Here is a 26618-nt window from a genome sequence, read left to right on the forward strand (position 1 = left end):
GGTAGCTGGGAGTAGGCAGTACACACGGACATTGAACTCTATCTTGTGATTTGCAGCCAATTCTAGATTGAGGCAGGAGGAAAGGAGGTGACTTGCCCAACAATGGCCATTCTGGGAATTCAGCCACCCTGGGTCTCCCAGGTGAGTGTTTTAGTCCTGCGAGCCACTCATATAAATCTCGCCTGATCGAGCCTGATCGAGCGTGTTTGAATCCAAGAATCAAACACCTCTTTCTTAGGAGCAAGAATTGGCAGGCCCTCCCTTGCTTCTGGGGTGGAAGTTAATGGGGCAAGGGTCCAGGACTTGCAGAGAAGTACAAGTGCCAGAAAGTGCCTGCAGTTCTCATCAGTGCCTTTTTTCTGCTCACTGGCAGCTAGGATATCGGCTGATCCCTTCCTTGCAAGAGTGAAAAAAACAACATCTTGAGAGAAAACATGACTTTGTGTGGCTCACATAGAGAGAGAGCAGCCAAATAGCACTGCTTTGTTTCTGAAAGACGCATCAGAAATTGTTCAAATTGCTGACAGGGGAATCAGGCTCGTTGGTCTAGGGGTATGATTCTCGCTTCGGGTGCGAGAGGTCCCGGGTTCAAATCCCGGACGAGCCCATGTTGTGGAATTATTTTTAGGCTGCTTATTATGTAGGACCATTTCTTCTTTTCAATGCTATAAGACGCCGTGTATGGTGAAAAAGTTCCTTTCCCTGCACGCTGTTTCCCAGTTTTGGCGTATAGAATTTCAGTGCCGGACTTCTTTGCAACTGCTTTTCTGGGGTGGACCATCAGTGTAGGAACATTAAATTCAAAGTGTTTTTCTAGCGTGATTTCAGGTATGGTTTTAAAATCGCCTTTTGGAATAAAAGTGGTCCTCGTTCCTTTCTTCCAAAGAAAGAGATCGGGTAAGGAGGGTCCAACGTTGAGCTTCATGGACATTGGCCCTTGGTCTGTGCTTTCCAGCCCACTACATGCCAAGAAGATTGCTGCAAGAGTATCTGTTTCTGTGGTGTAGTGGTTATCACGTTCGCTTTACACGCGAAAGGTCCCTGGTTCGAGACCGGGCAGAAACAGCAGCTTATTGTTTGCATTTACTCTCTCAACTTATAGGAAAGCTGAGATAATGGAAGCTGTCTATCCCTCAGCAGCGTGACGTACTGTGCTCCAGGGGCATCAGTGACAGCTCAAAAAGAGAAGTGACGATAGTTTGCGCCATTCGTTTGCACGTCCTTTTGTACTGAAGGCTGGGCCTACTTGATGAAAGCAAGGCATGAGAGCAGAAATTGTTTTATTGTCCTCACCGAGAGCATACACCTAGAGCAAACAAAATGTCTGAAGGATGGAGGTATTTTCATTTCTTGTTCGATGACGGCCATGGAAAAGACAGCAACCATATTGCAGAAGAGAGCAGCATGTGCAGTTGCTTGCTTTGGGTGAATCATTCACCAACTCGCTGCCAATAACCCCCGGAGCCGGTGCAAAAGGTGACTCTTGTGTGCCTCGGCTCGTTGGTCTAGGGGTATGATTCTCGCTTAGGGTGCGAGAGGTCCCGGGTTCAAATCCCGGACGAGCCCTTTTTTAGAGGTAAACATACGAATCCTACTCAAAACTGACAATGCCTGACTATTTCTCATTACACTCGGCGCATTGTTGCACAAATTATTTTGAACCTCAGAAGAAAAACGGATATCCATGCTTTTTCTGCCTTCATGCTTAGTCTGTGTGTGTCCCAGGTGATGCTTTCCCAAGCTGTACTTGCTGGCATTTAGGCATCAGATATTTGTCTGTCGATGCCTGCATAAGTAAATTTTTAATACGTCTAATTGCAAGCATGTTGGCTGATATCTCTGCAGTTTTCACACTTGCTCCTCGCTTTCTGAGTGGCTGCTGATACAGCAGAATAGAAGTAGAGAGAATCCTTGAGAGGAACCTTGCTCTAACAGTAAAACACAGCAAGTTAGTTTCTGTAGTGTAGTGGTCATCACGTTCGCCTAACACGCGAAAGGTCCCCGGTTCGAGACCGGGCAGAAACACTGTGCATGAGCTGCTTTTATGTGCACCCTCTAAAACCTTATTATCTCAATGCAAGCTTAAGAAGAGGCGGTCCATGAACCCAGCGAGCTGTGGGAAACTTCCTTTACTTTTCCAAGACGAAACAAAGTAATCCGCATCCATCAGTGGTCGCTCTTGTGCCTAGCTTTTTATTTTATCATGCCATCGTGTATTGTGGGGCCTTTACACCTGTGACATTGCTGCGAACGCTGTAAGTGCAAACATTGGCAAGTGCAGACAGAAGAGTCAGACCTGTACATAGCCAGGGCAGTCAGGATGGCCGAGTGGTCTAAGGCGCCAGACTCAAGAGAGCTTGATCTTCAGTGCAACTGAGACTTCTGGTCTCCTCATGGAGGCGTGGGTTCAAATCCCGCTTCTGACAGGTCTCTTTTACACCCTTAAATCGTCCTGTTTTTTGCAGTGCATTCCCCACACACCACAATCTTTGCACGGACCTGTAACATATGACGAGAAATCCACCAACGATCAGGCTGGGCCCTCAATCACAATTCCATGTATTCCTGGAAGGGACACCTCAGGCACACCTTCCGTTAAATTTGCACTCCATCACACTAACTGCTGTGCTGGTTTCTCATTAAGCAGTTGATCCCATCTTTGTTGTGAGGCTCTCCTGCCACCTTTTGGGCGGAGAAGGCACTGTCCCTGCAACAACACAGGCAGACATGTTCAACAGGGCTTCCTGGTTATGTGGGAGGAGCAGATTGTCATTGGTCCCCCCTTGCGAATTTTAATTTACATAAGGAAGACAGAGAGGTAGCTGGGAGTAGGCAGTACACACGGACATTGAACTCTATCTTGTGATTTGCAGCCAATTCTAGATTGAGGCAGGAGGAAAGGAGGTGACTTGCCCAACAATGGCCATTCTGGGAATTCAGCCACCCTGGGTCTCCCAGGTGAGTGTTTCAGTCCTGCGAGCCACTCATATAAATCTCGCCTGATCGAGCCTGATCGAGCGTGTTTGAATCCAAGAATCAAACACCTCTTTCTTAGGAGCAAGAATTGGCAGGCCCTCCCTTGCTTCTGGGGTGGAAGTTAATGGGGCAAGGGTCCAGGACTTGCAGAGAAGTACAAGTGCCAGGAAGTGCCTGCAGTTCTCATCAGTGCCTTTTTTCTGCTCACTGGCAGCTAGGATATCGGCTGATCCCTTCCTTGCAAGAGTGAAAAAAATAACACCTTGAGAGAAAACATGACTTTGTGTGGCTCACATAGAGAGAGAGCAGCCAAATAGCACTGCTTTGTTTCTGAAAGACGCATCAGAAATTGTTCAAATTGCTGACAGGGGAATCAGGCTCGTTGGTCTAGGGGTATGATTCTCGCTTCGGGTGCGAGAGGTCCCGGGTTCAAATCCCGGACGAGCCCATGTTGTGGAATTATTTTTAGGCTGCTTATTATGTAGGACCATTTCTTCTTTTCAATGCTATAAGACGCCGTGTATGGTGAAAAAGTTCCTTTCCCTGCACGCTGTTTCCCAGTTTTGGCGTATAGAATTTCAGTGCCGTACTTCTTTGCAACTGCTTTTCTGGGGTGGACCATCAGTGTAGGAACATTAAATTCAAAGTGTTTTTCTAGCGTGATTTCAGGTATGGTTTTAAAATCGCCTTTTGGAATAAAAGTGGTCCTCGTTCCTTTCTTCCAAAGAAAGAGATCGGGTAAGGAGGGTCCAACGTTGAGCTTCATGGACATTGGCCCTTGGTCTGTGCTTTCCAGCCCACTACATGCCAAGAAGATTGCTGCAAGAGTATCTGTTTCTGTGGTGTAGTGGTTATCACGTTCGCTTTACACGCGAAAGGTCCCTTGTTCGAGACCTGGCAGAAACTGCAGCTTATTGTTTGCATTTACTCTCTCAACTTATAGGAAAGCTGAGATAATGGAAGCTGTCTATCCCTCACCAGCGTGACGTACTGTGCTCCAGGGGCATCAGTGACAGCTCAAAAAGAGAAGTGACGATAGTTTGCGCCATTCGTTTGCACGTCCTTTTGTACTGAAGGGTGGGCCTACTTGATGAAAGCAAGGCATGAGAGCAGAAATTGTTTTATTGTCCTCACCGAGAGCATACACCTAGAGCAAACAAAATGTCTGAAGGATGGAGGTATTTTCATTTCTTGTTCGATGACGGCCATGGAAAAGACAGCAACCATATTGCAGAAGAGAGCAGCATGTGCAGTTGCTTGCTTTGGGTGAATCATTCACCAACTCGCTGCCAATAACCCCCGGAGCCGGTGCAAAAGGTGTCTCTTGTGTGCCTCGGCTCGTTGGTCTAGGGGTATGATTCTCGCTTAGGGTGCGAGAGGTCCCGGGTTCAAATCCCGGACGAGCCCTTTTTTAGAGGTAAACATACGAATCCTACTCAAAACTGACAATGCCTGACTATTTCTCATTACACTCGGCGCATTGTTGCACAAATTATTTTGAACCTCAGAAGAAAAACGGATATCCATGCTTTTTCTGCCTTCATGCTTAGTCTGTGTGTGTCCCAGGTGATGCTTTCCCAAGCTGTACTTGCTGGCATTTAGGCATCAGATATTTGTCTGTCGATGCCTGCATAAGTAAATTTTTAATACGTCTAATTGCAAGCATGTTGGCTGATATCTCTGCAGTTTTCACACTTGCTCCTCGCTTTCTGAGTGGCTGCTGATACAGCAGAATAGAAGTAGAGAGAATCCTTGAGAGGAACCTTGCTCTAACAGTAAAACACAGCAAGTTAGTTTCTGTAGTGTAGTTGTCATCACGTTCGCCTAACACGCGAAAGGTCCCCGGTTTGAGACCGGGCAGAAACACTGTGCATGAGCTGCTTTTATGTGCACCCTCTAAAACCTTACTATCTCAATGCAAGCTTAAGAAGAGGCGGTCCATGAACCCAGCGAGCTGTGGGAAACTTCCTTTACTTTTCCAAGATTAAACAAAGTAATCCGCATCCATCAGTGGTCGCTCTTGTGCCTAGCTTTTTATTTTATCATGCCATCGTGTATTGTGGGGCCTTTACACCTGTGACATTGCTGCGAACGCTGTAAGTGCAAACATTGGCAAGTGCAGACAGAAGAGTCAGACCTGTACATAGCCAGGGCAGTCAGGATGGCCGAGTGGTCTAAGGCGCCAGACGCAAGAGAGCTTGATCTTCAGTGCAACTGAGACTTCTGGTCTCCTCATGGAGGCATGGGTTCAAATCCCACTTCTGACAGGTCTCTTTTACACCCTTAAATCGTCCTGTTTTTTGCAGTGCATTCCCCACACACCACAATCTTTGCACGGACCTGTAACATATGACGAGAAATCCACCAATGATCAGGCTGGGCCCTCAATCACAATTCCATGTATTCCTGGAAGGGACACCTCAGGCACACCTTCCGTTAAATTTGCACTCCATCACACTAACTGCTGTGCTGGTTTCTCATTAAGCAGTTGATCCCATCTTTGTTGTGAGGCTCTCCTGCCACCTTTTGGGCGGAGAAGGCACTGTCCCTGCAACAACACAGGCAGACATGTTCAACAGGGCTTCCTGGTTATGTGGGAGGAGCAGATTGTCATTGGTCCCCCTTGCGAATTTTAATTTACATAAGGAAGACAGAGAGGTAGCTGGGAGTAGGCAGTACACACGGACATTGAACTCTATCTTGTGATTTGCAGCCAATTCTAGATTGAGGCAGGAGGAAAGGAGGTGACTTGCCCAACAATGGCCATTCTGGGAATTCAGCCACCCTGGGTCTCCCAGGTGAGTGTTTCAGTCCTGCGAGCCACTCATATAAATCTCGCCTAATCGAGCCTGATCGAGCGTGTTTGAATCCAAGAATCAAACACCTCTTTCTTAGGAGCAAGAATTGGCAGGCCCTCCCTTGCTTCTGGGGTGGAAGTTAATGGGGCAAGGGTCCAGGACTTGCAGAGAAGTACAAGTGCCAGAAAATGCCTGCAGTTCTCATCAGTGCCTTTTTTCTGCTCACTGGCAGCTAGGATATCGGCTGATCCCTTCCTTGCAAGAGTGAAAAAAACAACACCTTGAGAGAAAACATGACTTTGTGTGGCTCACATAGAGAGAGAGCAGCCAAATAGCACTGCTTTGTTTCTGAAAGACGCATCAGAAATTGTTCAAATTGCTGACAGGGGAATCAGGCTCGTTGGTCTAGGGGTATGATTCTCGCTTCGGGTGCGAGAGGTCCCGGGTTCAAATCCCGGACGAGCCCATGTTGTGGAATTATTTTTAGGCTGCTTATTATGTAGGACCATTTCTTCTTTTCAATGCTATAAGACGTCGTGTATGGTGAAAAAGTTCCTTTCCCTGCACGCTGTTTCCCAGTTTTGGCGTATAGAATTTCAGTGCCGGACTTCTTTGCAACTGCTTTTCTGGGGTGGACCATCAGTGTAGGAACATTAAATTCAAAGTGTTTTTCTAGCGTGATTTCAGGTCTGGTTTTAAAATCGCCTTTTGGAATAAAAGTGGTCCTCGTTCCTTTCTTCCAAAGAAAGAGATCGGGTAAGGAGGGTCCAACGTTGAGCTTCATGGACATTGGCCCTTGGTCTGTGCTTTCCAGCCCACTACATGCCAAGAAGATTGCTGCAAGAGTATCTGTTTCTGTGGTGTAGTGGTTATCACGTTCGCTTTACACGCGAAAGGTCCCTTGTTCGAGACCGGGCAGAAACTGCAGCTTATTGTTTGCATTTACTCTCTCAACTTATAGGAAAGCTGAGATAATGGAAGCTGTCTATCCCTCACCAGCGTGACGTACTGTGCTCCAGGGGCATCAGTGACAGCTCAAAAAGAGAAGTGACGATAGTTTGCGCCATTCGTTTGCACGTCCTTTTGTACTGAAGGGTGGGCCTACTTGATGAAAGCAAGGCATGAGAGCAGAAATTGTTTTATTGTCCTCACCGAGAGCATACACCTAGAGCAAACAAAATGTCTGAAGGATGGAGGTATTTTCATTTCTTGTTCGATGACGGCCATGGAAAAGACAGCAACCATATTGCAGAAGAGAGCAGCATGTGCAGTTGCTTGCTTTGGGTGAATCATTCACCAACTCGCTGCCAATAACCCCCGGAGCCGGTGCAAAAGGTGTCTCTTGTGTGCCTCGGCTCGTTGGTCTAGGGGTATGATTCTCGCTTAGGGTGCGAGAGGTCCCGGGTTCAAATCCCGGACGAGCCCTTTTTTAGAGGTAAACATACGAATCCTACTCAAAACTGACAATGCCTGACTATTTCTCATTACACTCGGCGCATTGTTGCACAAATTATTTTGAACCTCAGAAGAAAAACGGATATCCATGCTTTTTCTGCCTTCATGCTTAGTCTGTGTGTGTCCCAGGTGATGCTTTCCCAAGCTGTACTTGCTGGCATTTAGGCATCAGATATTTGTCTGTCGATGCCTGCATAAGTAAATTTTTAATACGTCTAATTGCAAGCATGTTGGCTGATATCTCTGCAGTTTTCACACTTGCTCCTCGCTTTCTGAGTGGCTGCTGATACAGCAGAATAGAAGTAGAGAGAATCCTTGAGCGGAACCTTGCTCTAACAGTAAAACACAGCAAGTTAGTTTCTGTAGTGTAGTGGTCATCACGTTCGCCTAACACGCGAAAGGTCCCCGGTTCGAGACCGGGCAGAAACACTGTGCATGAGCTGCTTTTATGTGCACCCTCTAAAACCTTATTATCTCATTGCAAGCTTAAGAAGAGGCGGTCCATGAACCCAGCGATCTGTGGGAAACTTCCTTTACTTTTCCAAGACGAAACAAAGTAATCCGCATCCATCAGTGGTCGCTCTTGTGCCTAGCTTTTTATTTTATCATGCCATCGTGTATTGTGGGGCCTTTACACCTGTGACATTGCTGCGAACGCTGTAAGTGCAAACATTGGCAAGTGCAGACAGAAGAGTCAGACCTGTCCATAGCCAGGGCAGTCAGGATGGCCGAGTGGTCTAAGGCGCCAGACTCAAGAGAGCTTGATCTTCAGTGCAACTGAGACTTCTGGTCTCCTCATGGAGGCGTGGGTTCAAATCCCACTTCTGACAGGTCTCTTTTACACCCTTAAATCGTCCTGTTTTTTGCAGTGCATTCCCCACACACCACAATCTTTGCACGGACCTGTAACATATGACGAGAAATCCACCAACGATCAGGCTGGGCCCTCAATCACAATTCCATGTATTCCTGGAAGGGACACCTCAGGCACACCTTCCGTTAAATTTGCACTCCATCACACTAACTGCTGTGCTGGTTTCTCATTAAGCAGTTGATCCCATCTTTGTTGTGAGGCTCTCCTGCCACCTTTTGGGCGGAGAAGGCACTGTCCCTGCAACAACACAGGCAGACATGTTCAACAGGGCTTCCTGGTTATGTGGGAGGAGCAGATTGTCATTGGTCCCCCCTTGCGAATTTTAATTTACATAAGGAAGACAGAGAGGTAGCTGGGAGTAGGCAGTACACACGGACATTGAACTCTATCTTGTGATTTGCAGCCAATTCTAGATTGAGGCAGGAGGAAAGGAGGTGACTTGCCCAACAATGGCCATTCTGGGAATTCAGCCACCCTGGGTCTCCCAGGTGAGTGTTTCAGTCCTGCGAGCCACTCATATAAATCTCGCCTGATCGAGCCTGATCGAGCGTGTTTGAATCCAAGAATCAAACACCTCTTTCTTAGGAGCAAGAATTGGCAGGCCCTCCCTTGCTTCTGGGGTGGAAGTTAATGGGGCAAGGGTCCAGGACTTGCAGAGAAGTACAAGTGCCAGAAAGTGCCTGCAGTTCTCATCAGTGCCTTTTTTCTGCTCACTGGCAGCTAGGATATCGGCTGATCCCTTCCTTGCAAGAGTGAAAAAAACAACACCTTGAGAGAAAACATGACTTTGTGTGGCTCACATAGAGAGAGAGCAGCCAAATAGCACTGCTTTGTTTCTGAAAGATGCATCAGAAATTGTTCAAATTGCTGACAGGGGAATCAGGCTCGTTGGTCTAGGGGTATGATTCTCGCTTCGGGTGCGAGAGGTCCCGGGTTCAAATCCCGGACGAGCCCATGTTGTGGAATTATTTTTAGGCTGCTTATTATGTAGGACCATTTCTTCTTTTCAATGCTATAAGACGCCGTGTATGGTGAAAAAGTTCCTTTCCCTGCACGCTGTTTCCCAGTTTTGGCGTATAGAATTTCAGTGCCGGACTTCTTTGCAACTGCTTTTCTGGGGTGGACCATCAGTGTAGGAACATTAAATTCAAAGTGTTTTTCTAGCGTGATTTCAGGTATGGTTTTAAAATCGCCTTTTGGAATAAAAGTGGTCCTCGTTCCTTTCTTCCAAAGAAAGAGATCGGGTAAGGAGGGTCCAACGTTGAGCTTCATGGACATTGGCCCTTGGTCTGTGCTTTCCAGCCCACTACATGCCAAGAAGATTGCTGCAAGAGTATCTGTTTCTGTGGTGTAGTGGTTATCACGTTCGCTTTACACGCGAAAGGTCCCTTGTTCGAGACCGGGCAGAAACTGCAGCTTATTGTTTGCATTTACTCTCTCAACTTATAGGAAAACTGAGATAATGGAAGCTGTCTATCCCTCACCAGCGTGACGTACTGTGCTCCAGGGGCATCAGTGACAGCTCAAAAAGAGAAGTGACGATAGTTTGCGCCATTCGTTTGCACGTCCTTTTGTACTGAAGGGTGGGCCTACTTGATGAAAGCAAGGCATGAGAGCAGAAATTGTTTTATTGTCCTCACCGAGAGCATACACCTAGAGCAAACAAAATGTCTGAAGGATGGAGGTATTTTCATTTCTTGTTCGATGACGGCCATGGAAAAGACAGCAACCATATTGCAGAAGAGAGCAGCATGTGCAGTTGCTTGCTTTGGGTGAATCATTCACCAACTCGCTGCCAATAACCCCCGGAGCCGGTGCAAAAGGTGTCTCTTGTGTGCCTCGGCTCGTTGGTCTAGGGGTATGATTCTCGCTTAGGGTGCGAGAGGTCCCGGGTTCAAATCCCGGACGAGCCCTTTTTTAGAGGTAAACATACGAATCCTACTCAAAACTGACAATGCCTGACTATTTCTCATTACACTCGGCGCATTGTTGCACAAATTATTTTGAACCTCAGAAGAAAAACGGATATCCATGCTTTTTCTGCCTTCATGCTTAGTCTGTGTGTGTCCCAGGTGATGCTTTCCCAAGCTGTACTTGCTGGCATTTAGGCATCAGATATTTGTCTGTCGATGCCTGCATAAGTAAATTTTTAATACGTCTAATTGCAAGCATGTTGGCTGATATCTCTGCAGTTTTCACACTTGCTCCTCGCTTTCTGAGTGGCTGCTGATACAGCAGAATAGAAGTAGAGAGAATCCTTGAGAGGAACCTTGCTCTAACAGTAAAACACAGCAAGTTAGTTTCTGTAGTGTAGTGGTCATCACGTTCGCCTAACACGCGAAAGGTCCCCGGTTCGAGACCGGGCAGAAACACTGTGCATGAGCTGCTTTTATGTGCACCCTCTAAAACCTTATTATCTCAATGCAAGCTTAAGAAGAGGCGGTCCATGAACCCAGCGAGCTGTGGGAAACTTCCTTTACTTTTCCAAGACGAAACAAAGTAATCCGCATCCATCAGTGGTCGCTCTTGTGCCTAGCTTTTTATTTTATCATGCCATCGTGTATTGTGGGGCCTTTACACCTGTGACATTGCTGCGAACGCTGTAAGTGCAAACATTGGCAAGTACAGACAGAAGAGTCAGACCTGTACATAGCCAGGGCAGTCAGGATGGCCGAGTGGTCTAAGGTGCCAGACTCAAGAGAGCTTGATCTTCAGTCCAACTGAGACTTCTGGTCTCCTCATGGAGGCGTGGGTTCAAATCCCACTTCTGACAGGTCTCTTTTACACCCTTAAATCGTCCTGTTTTTTGCAGTGCATTCCCCACACACCACAATCTTTGCACGGACCTGTAACATATGACGAGAAATCCACCAACGATCAGGCTGGGCCCTCAATCACAATTCCATGTATTCCTGGAAGGGACACCTCAGGCACACCTTCCGTTAAATTTGCACTCCATCACACTAACTGCTGTGCTGGTTTCTCATTAAGCAGTTGATCCCATCTTTGTTGTGAGGCTCTCCTGCCACCTTTTGGGCGGAGAAGGCACTGTCCCTGCAACAACACAGGCAGACATGTTCAACAGGGCTTCCTGGTTATGTGGGAGGAGCAGATTGTCATTGGTCCCCCCTTGCGAATTTTAATTTACATAAGGAAGACAGAGAGGTAGCTGGGAGTAGGCAGTACACACGGACATTGAACTCTATCTTGTGATTTGCAGCCAATTCTAGATTGAGGCAAGAGGAAAGGAGGTGACTTGCCCAACAATGGCCATTCTGGGAATTCAGCCACCCTGGGTCTCCCAGGTGAGTGTTTCAGTCCTGCGAGCCACTCATATAAATCTCGCCTGATCGAGCCTGATCGAGCGTGTTTGAATCCAAGAATCAAACACCTCTTTCTTAGGAGCAAGAATTGGCAGGCCCTCCCTTGCTTCTGGGGTGGAAGTTAATGGGGCAAGGGTCCAGGACTTGCAGAGAAGTACAAGTGCCAGAAAGTGCCTGCAGTTCTCATCAGTGCCTTTTTTCTGCTCACTGGCAGCTAGGATATCGGCTGATCCCTTCCTTGCAAGAGTGAAAAAAACAACACCTTGAGAGAAAACATGACTTTGTGTGGCTCACATAGAGAGAGAGCAGCCAAATAGCACTGCTTTGTTTCTGAAAGACGCATCAGAAATTGTTCAAATTGCTGACAGGGGAATCAGGCTCGTTGGTCTAGGGGTATGATTCTCGCTTCGGGTGCGAGAGGTCCCGGGTTCAAATCCCGGACGAGCCCATGTTGTGGAATTATTTTTAGGCTGCTTATTATGTAGGACCATTTCTTCTTTTCAATGCTATAAGACGCCGTGTATGGTGAAAAAGTTCCTTTCCCTGCACGCTGTTTCCCAGTTTTGGCGTATAGAATTTCAGTGCCGGACTTCTTTGCAACTGCTTTTCTGGGGTGGACCATCAGTGTAGGAACATTAAATTCAAAGTGTTTTTCTAGCGTGATTTCAGGTATGGTTTTAAAATCGCCTTTTGGAATAAAAGTGGTCCTCGTTCCTTTCTTCCAAAGAAAGAGATCGGGTAAGGAGGGTCCAACGTTGAGCTTCATGGACATTGGCCCTTGGTCTGTGCTTTCCAGCCCACTACATGCCAAGAAGATTGCTGCAAGAGTATCTGTTTCTGTGGTGTAGTGGTTATCACGTTCGCTTTACACGCGAAAGGTCCCTTGTTCGAGACCGGGCAGAAACTGCAGCTTATTGTTTGCATTTACTCTCTCAACTTATAGGAAAGCTGAGATAATGGAAGCTGTCTATCCCTCACCAGCGTGACGTACTGTGCTCCAGGGGCATCAGTGACAGCTCAAAAAGAGAAGTGACGATAGTTTGCGCCATTCGTTTGCACGTCCTTTTGTACTGAAGGGTGGGCCTACTTGATGAAAGCAAGGCATGAGAGCAGAAATTGTTTTATTGTCCTCACCGAGAGCATACACCTAGAGCAAACAAAATGTCTGAAGGATGGAGGTATTTTCATTTCTTGTTCGATGACGGCCATGGAAAAGACAGCAACCATATTGCAGAAGAGAGCAGCATGTGCAGTTGCTTGCTTTGGGTGAATCATTCACCAACTCGCTGCCAATAACCCCCGGAGCCGGTGCAAAAGGTGTCTCTTGTGTGCCTCGGCTCGTTGGTCTAGGGGTATGATTCTCGCTTAGGGTGCGAGAGGTCCCGGGTTCAAATCCCGGACGAGCCCTTTTTTAGAGGTAAACATACGAATCCTACTCAAAACTGACAATGCCTGACTATTTCTCATTACACTCGGCGCATTGTTGCACAAATTATTTTGAACCTCAGAAGAAAAACGGATATCCATGCTTTTTCTGCCTTCATGCTTAGTCTGTGTGTGTCCCAGGTGATGCTTTCCCAAGCTGTACTTGCTGGCATTTAGGCATCAGATATTTGTCTGTCGATGCCTGCATAAGTAAATTTTTAATACGTCTAATTGCAAGCATGTTGGCTGATATCTCTGCAGTTTTCACACTTGCTCCTCGCTTTCTGAGTGGCTGCTGATACAGCAGAATAGAAGTAGAGAGAATCCTTGAGAGGAACCTTGCTCTAACAGTAAAACACAGCAAGTTAGTTTCTGTAGTGTAGTGGTCATCACGTTCGCCTAACACGCGAAAGGTCCCCGGTTCGAGACCGGGCAGAAACACTGTGCATGAGCTGCTTTTATGTGCACCCTCTAAAACCTTATTATCTCAATGCAAGCTTAAGAAGAGGCGGTCCATGAACCCAGCGAGCTGTGGGAAACTTCCTTTACTTTTCCAAGACGAAACAAAGTAATCCGCATCCATCAGTGGTCGCTCTTGTGCCTAGCTTTTTATTTTATCATGCCATCGTGTATTGTGGGGCCTTTACACCTGTGACATTGCTGCGAACGCTGTAAGTGCAAACATTGGCAAGTGCAGACAGAAGAGTCAGACCTGTACATAGCCAGGGCAGTCAGGATGGCCGAGTGGTCTAAGGTGCCAGACTCAAGAGAGCTTGATCTTCAGTCCAACTGAGACTTCTGGTCTCCTCATGGAGGCGTGGGTTCAAATCCCACTTCTGACAGGTCTCTTTTACACCCTTAAATCGTCCTGTTTTTTGCAGTGCATTCCCCACACACCACAATCTTTGCACGGACCTGTAACATATGACGAGAAATCCACCAACGATCAGGCTGGGCCCTCAATCACAATTCCATGTATTCCTGGAAGGGACACCTCAGGCACACCTTCCGTTAAATTTGCACTCCATCACACTAACTGCTGTGCTGGTTTCTCATTAAGCAGTTGATCCCATCTTTGTTGTGAGGCTCTCCTGCCACCTTTTGGGCGGAGAAGGCACTGTCCCTGCAACAACACAGGCAGACATGTTCAACAGGGCTTCCTGGTTATGTGGGAGGAGCAGATTGTCATTGGTCCCCCCTTGCGAATTTTAATTTACATAAGGAAGACAGAGAGGTAGCTGGGAGTAGGCAGTACACACGGACATTGAACTCTATCTTGTGATTTGCAGCCAATTCTAGATTGAGGCAAGAGGAAAGGAGGTGACTTGCCCAACAATGGCCATTCTGGGAATTCAGCCACCCTGGGTCTCCCAGGTGAGTGTTTCAGTCCTGCGAGCCACTCATATAAATCTCGCCTGATCGAGCCTGATCGAGCGTGTTTGAATCCAAGAATCAAACACCTCTTTCTTAGGAGCAAGAATTGGCAGGCCCTCCCTTGCTTCTGGGGTGGAAGTTAATGGGGCAAGGGTCCAGGACTTGCAGAGAAGTACAAGTGCCAGAAAGTGCCTGCAGTTCTCATCAGTGCCTTTTTTCTGCTCACTGGCAGCTAGGATATCGGCTGATCCCTTCCTTGCAAGAGTGAAAAAAACAACACCTTGAGAGAAAACATGACTTTGTGTGGCTCACATAGAGAGAGAGCAGCCAAATAGCACTGCTTTGTTTCTGAAAGACGCATCAGAAATTGTTCAAATTGCTGACAGGGGAATCAGGCTCGTTGGTCTAGGGGTATGATTCTCGCTTCGGGTGCGAGAGGTCCCGGGTTCAAATCCCGGACGAGCCCATGTTGTGGAATTATTTTTAGGCTGCTTATTATGTAGGACCATTTCTTCTTTTCAATGCTATAAGACGCCGTGTATGGTGAAAAAGTTCCTTTCCCTGCACGCTGTTTCCCAGTTTTGGCGTATAGAATTTCAGTGCCGGACTTCTTTGCAACTGCTTTTCTGGGGTGGACCATCAGTGTAGGAACATTAAATTCAAAGTGTTTTTCTAGCGTGATTTCAGGTATGGTTTTAAAATCGCCTTTTGGAATAAAAGTGGTCCTCGTTCCTTTCTTCCAAAGAAAGAGATCGGGTAAGGAGGGTCCAACGTTGAGCTTCATGGACATTGGCCCTTGGTCTGTGCTTTCCAGCCCACTACATGCCAAGAAGATTGCTGCAAGAGTATCTGTTTCTGTGGTGTAGTGGTTATCACGTTCGCTTTACACGCGAAAGGTCCCTTGTTCGAGACCGGGCAGAAACTGCAGCTTATTGTTTGCATTTACTCTCTCAACTTATAGGAAAGCTGAGATAATGGAAGCTGTCTATCCCTCACCAGCGTGACGTACTGTGCTCCAGGGGCATCAGTGACAGCTCAAAAAGAGAAGTGACGATAGTTTGCGCCATTCGTTTGCACGTCCTTTTGTACTGAAGGGTGGGCCTACTTGATGAAAGCAAGGCATGAGAGCAGAAATTGTTTTATTGTCCTCACCGAGAGCATACACCTAGAGCAAACAAAATGTCTGAAGGATGGAGGTATTTTCATTTCTTGTTCGATGACGGCCATGGAAAAGACAGCAACCATATTGCAGAAGAGAGCAGCATGTGCAGTTGCTTGCTTTGGGTGAATCATTCACCAACTCGCTGCCAATAACCCCCGGAGCCGGTGCAAAAGGTGTCTCTTGTGTGCCTCGGCTCGTTGGTCTAGGGGTATGATTCTCGCTTAGGGTGCGAGAGGTCCCGGGTTCAAATCCCGGACGAGCCCTTTTTTAGAGGTAAACATACGAATCCTACTCAAAACTGACAATGCCTGACTATTTCTCATTACACTCGGCGCATTGTTGCACAAATTATTTTGAACCTCAGAAGAAAAACGGATATCCATGCTTTTTCTGCCTTCATGCTTAGTCTGTGTGTGTCCCAGGTGATGCTTTCCCAAGCTGTACTTGCTGGCATTTAGGCATCAGATATTTGTCTGTCGATGCCTGCATAAGTAAATTTTTAATACGTCTAATTGCAAGCATGTTGGCTGATATCTCTGCAGTTTTCACACTTGCTCCTCGCTTTCTGAGTGGCTGCTGATACAGCAGAATAGAAGTAGAGAGAATCCTTGAGAGGAACCTTGCTCTAACAGTAAAACACAGCAAGTTAGTTTCTGTAGTGTAGTGGTCATCACGTTCGCCTAACACGCGAAAGGTCCCCGGTTCGAGACCGGGCAGAAACACTGTGCATGAGCTGGTTTTATGTGCACCCTCTAAAACCTTATTATCTCAATGCAAGCTTAAGAAGAGGCGGTCCATGAACCCAGCGAGCTGTGGGAAACTTCCTTTACTTTTCCAAGACGAAACAAAGTAATCCGCATCCATCAGTGGTCGCTCTTGTGCCTAGCTTTTTATTTTATCATGCCATCGTGTATTGTGGGGCCTTTACACCTGTGACATTGCTGCGAACGCTGTAAGTGCAAACATTGGCAAGTGCAGACAGAAGAGTCAGACCTGTACATAGCCAGGGCAGTCAGGATGGCCGAGTGGTCTAAGGTGCCAGACTCAAGAGAGCTTGATCTTCAGTGCAACTGAGACTTCTGGTCTCCTCATGGAGGCGTGGGTTCAAATCCCACTTCTGACAGGTCTCTTTTACACCCTTAAATCGTCCTGTTTTTTGCAGTGCATTCCCCACACACCACAATCTTTGCACGGACCTGTAACATATGACGAGAAATCCACCAACGATCAGGCTGGGCCCTCAATCACAATTCCATGTATTCCTGGAAGGGACACCTCAGGCACACCTTCCGTTAAATTTGCACTCCATCACACTAACTGCTGTGCTGGTTTCTCATTAAGCAGTTGATCCCATCTTTGTTGTGAGGCTCTCCTGCCACCTTTTGGGCGGAGAAGGCACTGTCCCTGCAACAACACAGGCAGACATGTTCAACAGGGCTTCCTGGTTATGTGGGAGGAGCAGATTGTCATTGGTCCCCCCTTGCGAATTTTAATTTACATAAGGAAGACAGAGAGGTAGCTGGGAGTAGGCAGTACACACGGACATTGAACTCTATCTTGTGATTTGCAGCCAATTCTAGATTGAGGCAAGAGGAAAGGAGGTGACTTGCCCAACAATGGCCATTCTGGGAATTCAGCCACCCTGGGTCTCCCAGGTGAGTGTTTCAGTCCTGCGAGCCACTCATATAAATCTCGACTGATCGAGCCTGATCGAGCGTGTTTGAATCCAAGAATCAAACACCTCTTTCTTAGGAGCAAGAATTGGCAGGCCCTCCCTTGCTTCTGGGGTGGAAGTTAATGGGGCAAGGGTCCAGGACTTGCAGAGAAGTACAAGTGCCAGAAAGTGCCTGCAGTTCTCATCAGTGCCTTTTTTCTGCTCACTGGCAGCTAGGATATCGGCTGATCCCTTCCTTGCAAGAGTGAAAAAAACAACACCTTGAGAGAAAACATGACTTTGTGTGGCTCACATAGAGAGAGAGCAGCCAAATAGCACTGCTTTGTTTCTGAAAGACGCATCAGAAATTGTTCAAATTGCTGACAGGGGAATCAGGCTCGTTGGTCTAGGGGTATGATTCTCGCTTCGGGTGCGAGAGGTCCCGGGTTCAAATCCCGGACGAGCCCATGTTGTGGAATTATTTTTAGGCTGCTTATTATGTAGGACCATTTCTTCTTTTCAATGCTATAAGACGCCGTGTATGGTGAAAAAGTTCCTTTCCCTGCACGCTGTTTCCCAGTTTTGGCGTATAGAATTTCAGTGCCGGACTTCTTTGCAACTGCTTTTCTGGGGTGGACCATCAGTGTAGGAACATTAAATTCAAAGTGTTTTTCTAGCGTGATTTCAGGTATGGTTTTAAAATCGCCTTTTGGAATAAAAGTGGTCCTCGTTCCTTTCTTCCAAAGAAAGAGATCGGGTAAGGAGGGTCCAACGTTGAGCTTCATGGACATTGGCCCTTGGTCTGTGCTTTCCAGCCCACTACATGCCAAGAAGATTGCTGCAAGAGTATCTGTTTCTGTGGTGTAGTGGTTATCACGTTCGCTTTACACGCGAAAGGTCCCTTGTTCGAGACCGGGCAGAAACTGCAGCTTATTGTTTGCATTTACTCTCTCAACTTATAGGAAAGCTGAGATAATGGAAGCTGTCTATCCCTCACCAGCGTGACGTACTGTGCTCCAGGGGCATCAGTGACAGCTCAAAAAGAGAAGTGACGATAGTTTGCGCCATTCGTTTGCACGTCCTTTTGTACTGAAGGGTGGGCCTACTTGATGAAAGCAAGGCATGAGAGCAGAAATTGTTTTATTGTCCTCACCGAGAGCATACACCTAGAGCAAACAAAATGTCTGAAGGATGGAGGTATTTTCATTTCTTGTTCGATGACGGCCATGGAAAAGACAGCAACCATATTGCAGAAGAGAGCAGCATGTGCAGTTGCTTGCTTTGGGTGAATCATTCACCAACTCGCTGCCAATAACCCCCGGAGCCGGTGCAAAAGGTGTCTCTTGTGTGCCTCGGCTCGTTGGTCTAGGGGTATGATTCTCGCTTAGGGTGCGAGAGGTCCCGGGTTCAAATCCCGGACGAGCCCTTTTTTAGAGGTAAACATACGAATCCTACTCAAAACTGACAATGCCTGACTATTTCTCATTACACTCGGCGCATTGTTGCACAAATTATTTTGAACCTCAGAAGAAAAACGGATATCCATGCTTTTTCTGCCTTCATGCTTAGTCTGTGTGTGTCCCAGGTGATGCTTTCCCAAGCTGTACTTGCTGGCATTTAGGCATCAGATATTTGTCTGTCGATGCCTGCATAAGTAAATTTTTAATACGTCTAATTGCAAGCATGTTGGCTGATATCTCTGCAGTTTTCACACTTGCTCCTCGCTTTCTGAGTGGCTGCTGATACAGCAGAATAGAAGTAGAGAGAATCCTTGAGAGGAACCTTGCTCTAACAGTAAAACACAGCAAGTTAGTTTCTGTAGTGTAGTGGTCATCACGTTCGCCTAACACGCGAAAGGTCCCCGGTTCGAGACCGGGCAGAAACACTGTGCATGAGCTGCTTTTATGTGCACCCTCTAAAACCTTATTATCTCAATGCAAGCTTAAGAAGAGGCGGTCCATGAACCCAGCGAGCTGTGGGAAACTTCCTTTACTTTTCCAAGACGAAACAAAGTAATCCGCATCCATCAGTGGTCGCTCTTGTGCCTAGCTTTTTATTTTATCATGCCATCGTGTATTGTGGGGCCTTTACACCTGTGACATTGCTGCGAACGCTGTAAGTGCAAACATTGGCAAGTGCAGACAGAAGAGTCAGACCTGTACATAGCCAGGGCAGTCAGGATGGCCGAGTGGTCTAAGGCGCCAGACTCAAGAGAGCTTGATCTTCAGTGCAACTGAGACTTCTGGTCTCCTCATGGAGGCGTGGGTTCAAATCCCACTTCTGACAGGTCTCTTTTACACCCTTAAATCGTCCTGTTTTTTGCAGTGCATTCCCCACACACCACAATCTTTGCACGGACCTGTAACATATGACGAGAAATCCACCAACGATCAGGCTGGGCCCTCAATCACAATTCCATGTATTCCTGGAAGGGACACCTCAGGCACACCTTCCGTTAAATTTGCACTCCATCACACTAACTGCTGTGCTGGTTTCTCATTAAGCAGTTGATCCCATCTTTGTTGTGAGGCTCTCCTGCCACCTTTTGGGCGGAGAAGGCACTGTCCCTGCAACAACACAGGCAGACATGTTCAACAGGGCTTCCTGGTTATGTGGGAGGAGCAGATTGTCATTGGTCCCCCCTTGCGAATTTTAATTTACATAAGGAAGACAGAGAGGTAGCTGGGAGTAGGCAGTACACACGGACATTGAACTCTATCTTGTGATTTGCAGCCAATTCTAGATTGAGGCAGGAGGAAAGGAGGTGACTTGCCCAACAATGGCCATTCTGGGAATTCAGCCACCCTGGGTCTCCCAGGTGAGTGTTTCAGTCCTGCGAGCCACTCATATAAATCTCGCCTGATCGAGCCTGATCGAGCGTGTTTGAATCCAAGAATCAAACACCTCTTTCTTAGGAGCAAGAATTGGCAGGCCCTCCCTTGCTTCTGGGGTGGAAGTTAATGGGGCAAGGGTCCAGGACTTGCAGAGAAGTACAAGTGCCAGAAAGTGCCTGCAGTTCTCATCAGTGCCTTTTTTCTGCTCACTGGCAGCTAGGATATCGGCTGATCCCTTCCTTGCAAGAGTGAAAAAAACAACACCTTGAGAGAAAACATGACTTTGTGTGGCTCACATAGAGAGAGAGCAGCCAAATAGCACTGCTTTGTTTCTGAAAGACGCATCAGAAATTGTTCAAATTGCTGACAGGGGAATCAGGCTCGTTGGTCTAGGGGTATGATTCTCGCTTCGGGTGCGAGAGGTCCCGGGTTCAAATCCCGGACGAGCCCATGTTGTGGAATTATTTTTAGGCTGCTTATTATGTAGGACCATTTCTTCTTTTCAATGCTATAAGACGCCGTGTATGGTGAAAAAGTTCCTTTCCCTGCACGCTGTTTCCCAGTTTTGGCGTATAGAATTTCAGTGCCGGACTTCTTTGCAACTGCTTTTCTGGGGTGGACCATCAGTGTAGGAACATTAAATTCAAAGTGTTTTTCTAGCGTGATTTCAGGTATGGTTTTAAAATCGCCTTTTGGAATAAAAGTGGTCCTCGTTCCTTTCTTCCAAAGAAAGAGATCGGGTAAGGAGGGTCCAACGTTGAGCTTCATGGACATTGGCCCTTGGTCTGTGCTTTCCAGCCCACTACATGCCAAGAAGATTGCTGCAAGAGTATCTGTTTCTGTGGTGTAGTGGTTATCACGTTCGCTTTACACGCGAAAGGTCCCTTGTTCGAGACCGGGCAGAAACTGCAGCTTATTGTTTGCATTTACTCTCTCAACTTATAGGAAAGCTGAGATAATGGAAGCTGTCTATCCCTCACCAGCGTGACGTACTGTGCTCCAGGGGCATCAGTGACAGCTCAAAAAGAGAAGTGACGATAGTTTGCGCCATTCGTTTGCACGTCCTTTTGTACTGAAGGGTGGGCCTACTTGATGAAAGCAAGGCATGAGAGCAGAAATTGTTTTATTGTCCTCACCGAGAGCATACACCTAGAGCAAACAAAATGTCTGAAGGATGGAGGTATTTTCATTTCTTGTTCGATGACGGCCATGGAAAAGACAGCAACCATATTGCAGAAGAGAGCAGCATGTGCAGTTGCTTGCTTTGGGTGAATCATTCACCAACTCGCTGCCAATAACCCCCGGAGCCGGTGCAAAAGGTGTCTCTTGTGTGCCTCGGCTCGTTGGTCTAGGGGTATGATTCTCGCTTAGGGTGCGAGAGGTCCCGGGTTCAAATCCCGGACGAGCCCTTTTTTAGAGGTAAACATACGAATCCTACTCAAAACTGACAATGCCTGACTATTTCTCATTACACTCGGCGCATTGTTGCACAAATTATTTTGAACCTCAGAAGAAAAACGGATATCCATGCTTTTTCTGCCTTCATGCTTAGTCTGTGTGTGTCCCAGGTGATGCTTTCCCAAGCTGTACTTGCTGGCATTTAGGCATCAGATATTTGTCTGTCGATGCCTGCATAAGTAAATTTTTAATACGTCTAATTGCAAGCATGTTGGCTGATATCTCTGCAGTTTTCACACTTGCTCCTCGCTTTCTGAGTGGCTGCTGATACAGCAGAATAGAAGTAGAGAGAATCCTTGAGAGGAACCTTGCTCTAACAGTAAAACACAGCAAGTTAGTTTCTGTAGTGTAGTGGTCATCACGTTCGCCTAACACGCGAAAGGTCCCCGGTTCGAGACCGGGCAGAAACACTGTGCATGAGCTGCTTTTATGTGCACCCTCTAAAACCTTATTATCTCAATGCAAGCTTAAGAAGAGGCGGTCCATGAACCCAGCGAGCTGTGGGAAACTTCCTTTACTTTTCCAAGACGAAACAAAGTAATCCGCATCCATCAGTGGTCGCTCTTGTGCCTAGCTTTTTATTTTATCATGCCATCGTGTATTGTGGGGCCTTTACACCTGTGACATTGCTGCGAACGCTGTAAGTGCAAACATTGGCAAGTGCAGACAGAAGAGTCAGACCTGTACATAGCCAGGGCAGTCAGGATGGCCGAGTGGTCTAAGACGCCAGACTCAAGAGAGCTTGCTCTTCAGTGCAACTGAGACTTCTGGTCTCCTCATGGAGGCGTGGGTTCAAATCCCACTTCTGACAGGTCTCTTTTACACCCTTAAATCGTCCTGTTTTTTGCAGTGCATTCCCCACACACCACAATCTTTGCACGGACCTGTAACATATGACGAGAAATCCACCAACGATCAGGCTGGGCCCTCAATCACAATTCCATGTATTCCTGGAAGGGACACCTCAGGCACACCTTCCGTTAAATTTGCACTCCATCACACTAACTGCTGTGCTGGTTTCTCATTAAGCAGTTGATCCCATCTTTGTTGTGAGGCTCTCCTGCCACCTTTTGGGCGGAGAAGGCACTGTCCCTGCAACAACACAGGCAGACATGTTCAACAGGGCTTCCTGGTTATGTGGGAGGAGCAGATTGTCATTGGTCCCCCCTTGCGAATTTTAATTTACATAAGGAAGACAGAGAGGTAGCTGGGAGTAGGCAGTACACACGGACATTGAACTCTATCTTGTGATTTGCAGCCAATTCTAGATTGAGGCAGGAGGAAAGGAGGTGACTTGCCCAACAATGGCCATTCTGGGAATTCAGCCACCCTGGGTCTCCCAGGTGAGTGTTTCAGTCCTGCGAGCCACTCATATAAATCTCGCCTGATCTCGCCTGATCGAGCGTGTTTGAATCCAAGAATCAAACACCTCTTTCTTAGGAGCAAGAATTGGCAGGCCCTCCCTTGCTTCTGGGGTGGAAGTTAATGGGGCAAGGGTCCAGGACTTGCAGAGAAGTACAAGTGCCAGAAAGTGCCTGCAGTTCTCATCAGTGCCTTTTTTCTGCTCACTGGCAGCTAGGATATCGGCTGATCCCTTCCTTGCAAGAGTGAAAAAAACAACACCTTGAGAGAAAACATGACTTTGTGTGGCTCACATAGAGAGAGAGCAGCCAAATAGCACTGCTTTGTTTCTGAAAGACGCATCAGAAATTGTTCAAATTGCTGACAGGGGAATCAGGCTCGTTGGTCTAGGGGTATGATTCTCACTTCGGGTGCGAGAGGTCCCGGGTTCAAATCCCGGACGAGCCCATGTTGTGGAATTATTTTTAGGCTGCTTATTATGTAGGACCATTTCTTCTTTTCAATGCTATAAGACGCCGTGTATGGTGAAAAAGTTCCTTTCCCTGCACGCTGTTTCCCAGTTTTGGCGTATAGAATTTCAGTGCCGGACTTCTTTGCAACTGCTTTTCTGGGGTGGACCATCAGTGTAGGAACATTAAATTCAAAGTGTTTTTCTAGCGTGATTTCAGGTATGGTTTTAAAATCGCCTTTTGGAATAAAAGTGGTCCTCGTTCCTTTCTTCCAAAGAAAGAGATCGGGTAAGGAGGGTCCAACGTTGAGCTTCATGGACATTGGCCCTTGGTCTGTGCTTTCCAGCCCACTACATGCCAAGAAGATTGCTGCAAGAGTATCTGTTTCTGTGGTGTAGTGGTTATCACGTTCGCTTTACACGCGAAAGGTCCCTTGTTCGAGACCGGGCAGAAACTGCAGCTTATTGTTTGCATTTACTCTCTCAACTTATAGGAAAGCTGAGATAATGGAAGCTGTCTATCCCTCACCAGCGTGACGTACTGTGCTCCAGGGGCATCAGTGACAGCTCAAAAAGAGAAGTGACGATAGTTTGCGCCATTCGTTTGCACGTCCTTTTGTACTGAAGGGTGGGCCTACTTGATGAAAGCAAGGCATGAGAGCAGAAATTGTTTTATTGTCCTCACCGAGAGCATACACCTAGAGCAAACAAAATGTCTGAAGGATGGAGGTATTTTCATTTCTTGTTCGATGACGGCCATGGAAAAGACAGCAACCATATTGCAGAAGAGAGCAGCATGTGCAGTTGCTTGCTTTGGGTGAATCATTCACCAACTCGCTGCCAATAACCCCCGGAGCTGGTGCAAAAGGTGTCTCTTGTGTGCCTCGGCTCGTTGGTCTAGGGGTATGATTCTCGCTTAGGGTGCGAGAGGTCCCGGGTTCAAATCCCGGACGAGCCCTTTTTTAGAGGTAAACATACGAATCCTACTCAAAACTGACAATGCCTGACTATTTCTCATTACACTCGGCGCATTGTTGCACAAATTATTTTGAACCTCAGAAGAAAAACGGATATCCATGCTTTTTCTGCCTTCATGCTTAGTCTGTGTGTGTCCCAGGTGATGCTTTCCCAAGCTGTACTTGCTGGCATTTAGGCATCAGATATTTGTCTGTCGATGCCTGCATAAGTAAATTTTTAATACGTCTAATTGCAAGCATGTTGGCTGATATCTCTGCAGTTTTCACACTTGCTCCTCGCTTTCTGAGTGGCTGCTGATACAGCAGAATAGAAGTAGAGAGAATCCTTGAGAGGAACCTTGCTCTAACAGTAAAACACAGCAAGTTAGTTTCTGTAGTGTAGTGGTCATCACGTTCGCCTAACACGCGAAAGGTCCCCGGTTCGAGACCGGGCAGAAACACTGTGCATGAGCTGCTTTTATGTGCACCCTCTAAAACCTTATTATCTCAATGCAAGCTTAAGAAGAGGCGGTCCATGAACCCAGCGAGCTGTGGGAAACTTCCTTTACTTTTCCAAGACGAAACAAAGTAATCCGCATCCATCAGTGGTCGCTCTTGTGCCTAGCTTTTTATTTTATCATGCCATCGTGTATTGTGGGGCCTTTACACCTGTGACATTGCTGCGAACGCTGTAAGTGCAAACATTGGCAAGTGCAGACAGAAGAGTCAGACCTGTACATAGCCAGGGCAGTCAGGATGGCCGAGTGGTCTAAGGCGCCAGACTCAAGAGAGCTTGATCTTCAGTGCAACTGAGACTTCTGGTCTCCTCATGGAGGTGTGGGTTCAAATCCCACTTCTGACAGGTCTCTTTTACACCCTTAAATCGTCATGTTTTTTGCAGTGCATTCCCCACACACCACAATCTTTGCACGGACCTGTAACATATGACGAGAAATCCACCAACGATCAGGCTGGGCCCTCAATCACAATTCCATGTATTCCTGGAAGGGACACCTCAGGCACACCTTCCGTTAAATTTGCACTCCATCACACTAACTGCTGTGCTGGTTTCTCATTAAGCAGTTGATCCCATCTTTGTTGTGAGGCTCTCCTGCCACCTTTTGGGCGGAGAAGGCACTGTCCCTGCAACAACACAGGCAGACATGTTCAACAGGGCTTCCTGGTTATGTGGGAGGAGCAGATTGTCATTGGTCCCCCCTTGCGAATTTTAATTTACATAAGGAAGACAGAGAGGTAGCTGGGAGTAGGCAGTACACACGGACATTGAACTCTATCTTGTGATTTGCAGCCAATTCTAGATTGAGGCAGGAGGAAAGGAGGTGACTTGCCCAACAATGGCCATTCTGGGAATTCAGCCACCCTGGGTCTCCCAGGTGAGTGTTTCAGTCCTGCGAGCCACTCATATAAATCTCGCCTGATCGAGCCTGATCGAGCGTGTTTGAATCCAAGAATCAAACACCTTTTTCTTAGGAGCAAGAATTGGCAGGCCCTCCCTTGCTTCTGGGGTGGAAGTTAATGGGGCAAGGGTCCAGGACTTGCAGAGAAGTACAAGTGCCAGAAAGTGCCTGCAGTTCTCATCAGTGCCTTTTTTCTGCTCACTGGCAGCTAGGATATCGGCTGATCCCTTCCTTGCAAGAGTGAAAAAAACAACACCTTGAGAGAAAACATGACTTTGTGTGGCTCACATAGAGAGAGAGCAGCCAAATAGCACTGCTTTGTTTCTGAAAGACGCATCAGAAATTGTTCAAATTGGTGACAGGGGAATCAGGCTCGTTGGTCTAGGGGTATGATTCTCGCTTCGGGTGCGAGAGGTCCCGGGTTCAAATCCCGGACGATCCCATGTTGTGGAATTATTTTTAGGCTGCTTATTATGTAGGACCATTTCTTCTTTTCAATGCCAGAAGACGCCGTGTATGGTGAAAAAGTTCTTTTCCCTGCACGCTGTTTCCCACTTTTGGCGTATAGAATTTCAGTGCCGGACTTCTTTGCAACTGCTTTTCTGGGGTGGACCATCAGTGTAGGAACATTAAATTCAAAGTGTTTTTCTAGCGTGATTTCAAGTATGGTTTTAAAATCGCCTTTTGGAATAAAAGTGGTCCTCGTTCCTTTCTTCCAAAGAAAGAGATCGGGTAAGGAGGGTCCAACGTTGAGCTTCATGGACATTGGCCCTTGGTCTGTGCTTTCCAGCCCACTACATGCCAAGAAGATTGCGGCAAAAGTATCTGTTTCTGTGGTGTAGTGGTTATCACGTTCGCTTTACACGCGAAAGGTCCCTGGTTCGAGACCGGGCAGAAACAGCAGCTTATTGTTTGCATTTACTCTCTCAACTTATAGGAAAGCTGAGATAATGGAAGCTGTCTATCCCTCACCAGCGTGACGTACTGTGCTCCAGGGGCATCAGTGACAGCTCAAAAAGAGAAGTGACGATAGTTTGCGCCATTCGTTTGCACGTCCTTTTGTACTGAAGGGTGGGCCTACTTGATGAAAGCAAGGCATGA

At 47.1% G+C, this 26618-nt stretch overlaps 30 non-coding genes across 30 annotated transcripts; all 30 read left to right on the forward strand.

Annotated features, from left to right (window-relative positions):
- The first annotated feature begins 535 nt into the window (after positions 1-535).
- On the forward strand, positions 536-607 carry TRNAP-CGG (transfer RNA proline (anticodon CGG)). The gene has a single exon. It is a non-coding gene; the product is annotated as a tRNA-Pro (tRNA).
- A 385-nt stretch (positions 608-992) lies between these two features.
- TRNAV-UAC (transfer RNA valine (anticodon UAC)) lies at positions 993-1065 on the forward strand. The gene has a single exon. It is a non-coding gene; the product is annotated as a tRNA-Val (tRNA).
- Positions 1066-1494: 429 nt separating this feature from the next.
- TRNAP-AGG (transfer RNA proline (anticodon AGG)) lies at positions 1495-1566 on the forward strand. The gene has a single exon. It is a non-coding gene; the product is annotated as a tRNA-Pro (tRNA).
- A 386-nt stretch (positions 1567-1952) lies between these two features.
- Positions 1953-2025, forward strand: TRNAV-AAC (transfer RNA valine (anticodon AAC)). Its single transcript has one exon. It is a non-coding gene; the product is annotated as a tRNA-Val (tRNA).
- A 1327-nt stretch (positions 2026-3352) lies between these two features.
- On the forward strand, positions 3353-3424 carry TRNAP-CGG (transfer RNA proline (anticodon CGG)). Its single transcript has one exon. It is a non-coding gene; the product is annotated as a tRNA-Pro (tRNA).
- An 887-nt stretch (positions 3425-4311) lies between these two features.
- On the forward strand, positions 4312-4383 carry TRNAP-AGG (transfer RNA proline (anticodon AGG)). The gene has a single exon. It is a non-coding gene; the product is annotated as a tRNA-Pro (tRNA).
- Positions 4384-6168: 1785 nt separating this feature from the next.
- TRNAP-CGG (transfer RNA proline (anticodon CGG)) lies at positions 6169-6240 on the forward strand. The gene has a single exon. It is a non-coding gene; the product is annotated as a tRNA-Pro (tRNA).
- An 887-nt stretch (positions 6241-7127) lies between these two features.
- Positions 7128-7199, forward strand: TRNAP-AGG (transfer RNA proline (anticodon AGG)). Its single transcript has one exon. It is a non-coding gene; the product is annotated as a tRNA-Pro (tRNA).
- A 386-nt stretch (positions 7200-7585) lies between these two features.
- On the forward strand, positions 7586-7658 carry TRNAV-AAC (transfer RNA valine (anticodon AAC)). Its single transcript has one exon. It is a non-coding gene; the product is annotated as a tRNA-Val (tRNA).
- A 289-nt stretch (positions 7659-7947) lies between these two features.
- On the forward strand, positions 7948-8059 carry TRNAL-CAA (transfer RNA leucine (anticodon CAA)). The gene is made up of 2 exons: positions 7948-7985; positions 8014-8059. It is a non-coding gene; the product is annotated as a tRNA-Leu (tRNA).
- Positions 8060-8985: 926 nt separating this feature from the next.
- On the forward strand, positions 8986-9057 carry TRNAP-CGG (transfer RNA proline (anticodon CGG)). Its single transcript has one exon. It is a non-coding gene; the product is annotated as a tRNA-Pro (tRNA).
- Positions 9058-9944: 887 nt separating this feature from the next.
- Positions 9945-10016, forward strand: TRNAP-AGG (transfer RNA proline (anticodon AGG)). Its single transcript has one exon. It is a non-coding gene; the product is annotated as a tRNA-Pro (tRNA).
- Positions 10017-10402: 386 nt separating this feature from the next.
- TRNAV-AAC (transfer RNA valine (anticodon AAC)) lies at positions 10403-10475 on the forward strand. Its single transcript has one exon. It is a non-coding gene; the product is annotated as a tRNA-Val (tRNA).
- A 1327-nt stretch (positions 10476-11802) lies between these two features.
- On the forward strand, positions 11803-11874 carry TRNAP-CGG (transfer RNA proline (anticodon CGG)). Its single transcript has one exon. It is a non-coding gene; the product is annotated as a tRNA-Pro (tRNA).
- An 887-nt stretch (positions 11875-12761) lies between these two features.
- On the forward strand, positions 12762-12833 carry TRNAP-AGG (transfer RNA proline (anticodon AGG)). Its single transcript has one exon. It is a non-coding gene; the product is annotated as a tRNA-Pro (tRNA).
- Positions 12834-13219: 386 nt separating this feature from the next.
- TRNAV-AAC (transfer RNA valine (anticodon AAC)) lies at positions 13220-13292 on the forward strand. The gene has a single exon. It is a non-coding gene; the product is annotated as a tRNA-Val (tRNA).
- Positions 13293-14619: 1327 nt separating this feature from the next.
- Positions 14620-14691, forward strand: TRNAP-CGG (transfer RNA proline (anticodon CGG)). Its single transcript has one exon. It is a non-coding gene; the product is annotated as a tRNA-Pro (tRNA).
- Positions 14692-15578: 887 nt separating this feature from the next.
- TRNAP-AGG (transfer RNA proline (anticodon AGG)) lies at positions 15579-15650 on the forward strand. The gene has a single exon. It is a non-coding gene; the product is annotated as a tRNA-Pro (tRNA).
- Positions 15651-16036: 386 nt separating this feature from the next.
- TRNAV-AAC (transfer RNA valine (anticodon AAC)) lies at positions 16037-16109 on the forward strand. The gene has a single exon. It is a non-coding gene; the product is annotated as a tRNA-Val (tRNA).
- Positions 16110-17436: 1327 nt separating this feature from the next.
- TRNAP-CGG (transfer RNA proline (anticodon CGG)) lies at positions 17437-17508 on the forward strand. Its single transcript has one exon. It is a non-coding gene; the product is annotated as a tRNA-Pro (tRNA).
- Positions 17509-18395: 887 nt separating this feature from the next.
- Positions 18396-18467, forward strand: TRNAP-AGG (transfer RNA proline (anticodon AGG)). Its single transcript has one exon. It is a non-coding gene; the product is annotated as a tRNA-Pro (tRNA).
- Positions 18468-18853: 386 nt separating this feature from the next.
- On the forward strand, positions 18854-18926 carry TRNAV-AAC (transfer RNA valine (anticodon AAC)). The gene has a single exon. It is a non-coding gene; the product is annotated as a tRNA-Val (tRNA).
- A 289-nt stretch (positions 18927-19215) lies between these two features.
- Positions 19216-19327, forward strand: TRNAL-CAA (transfer RNA leucine (anticodon CAA)). Its single transcript has 2 exons — positions 19216-19253; positions 19282-19327. It is a non-coding gene; the product is annotated as a tRNA-Leu (tRNA).
- Positions 19328-20253: 926 nt separating this feature from the next.
- TRNAP-CGG (transfer RNA proline (anticodon CGG)) lies at positions 20254-20325 on the forward strand. The gene has a single exon. It is a non-coding gene; the product is annotated as a tRNA-Pro (tRNA).
- An 887-nt stretch (positions 20326-21212) lies between these two features.
- TRNAP-AGG (transfer RNA proline (anticodon AGG)) lies at positions 21213-21284 on the forward strand. The gene has a single exon. It is a non-coding gene; the product is annotated as a tRNA-Pro (tRNA).
- Positions 21285-21670: 386 nt separating this feature from the next.
- TRNAV-AAC (transfer RNA valine (anticodon AAC)) lies at positions 21671-21743 on the forward strand. The gene has a single exon. It is a non-coding gene; the product is annotated as a tRNA-Val (tRNA).
- A 1327-nt stretch (positions 21744-23070) lies between these two features.
- TRNAP-CGG (transfer RNA proline (anticodon CGG)) lies at positions 23071-23142 on the forward strand. The gene has a single exon. It is a non-coding gene; the product is annotated as a tRNA-Pro (tRNA).
- An 887-nt stretch (positions 23143-24029) lies between these two features.
- On the forward strand, positions 24030-24101 carry TRNAP-AGG (transfer RNA proline (anticodon AGG)). The gene has a single exon. It is a non-coding gene; the product is annotated as a tRNA-Pro (tRNA).
- Positions 24102-24487: 386 nt separating this feature from the next.
- TRNAV-AAC (transfer RNA valine (anticodon AAC)) lies at positions 24488-24560 on the forward strand. Its single transcript has one exon. It is a non-coding gene; the product is annotated as a tRNA-Val (tRNA).
- Positions 24561-26344: 1784 nt separating this feature from the next.
- On the forward strand, positions 26345-26417 carry TRNAV-UAC (transfer RNA valine (anticodon UAC)). Its single transcript has one exon. It is a non-coding gene; the product is annotated as a tRNA-Val (tRNA).
- The last annotated feature ends 201 nt before the right edge of the window (positions 26418-26618 follow it).

This window comes from Triturus cristatus, chromosome 10 (assembly GCF_964204655.1).
Source record: "Triturus cristatus chromosome 10, aTriCri1.1, whole genome shotgun sequence".
NCBI classification, from domain to species: domain Eukaryota; kingdom Metazoa; phylum Chordata; class Amphibia; order Caudata; family Salamandridae; genus Triturus; species Triturus cristatus.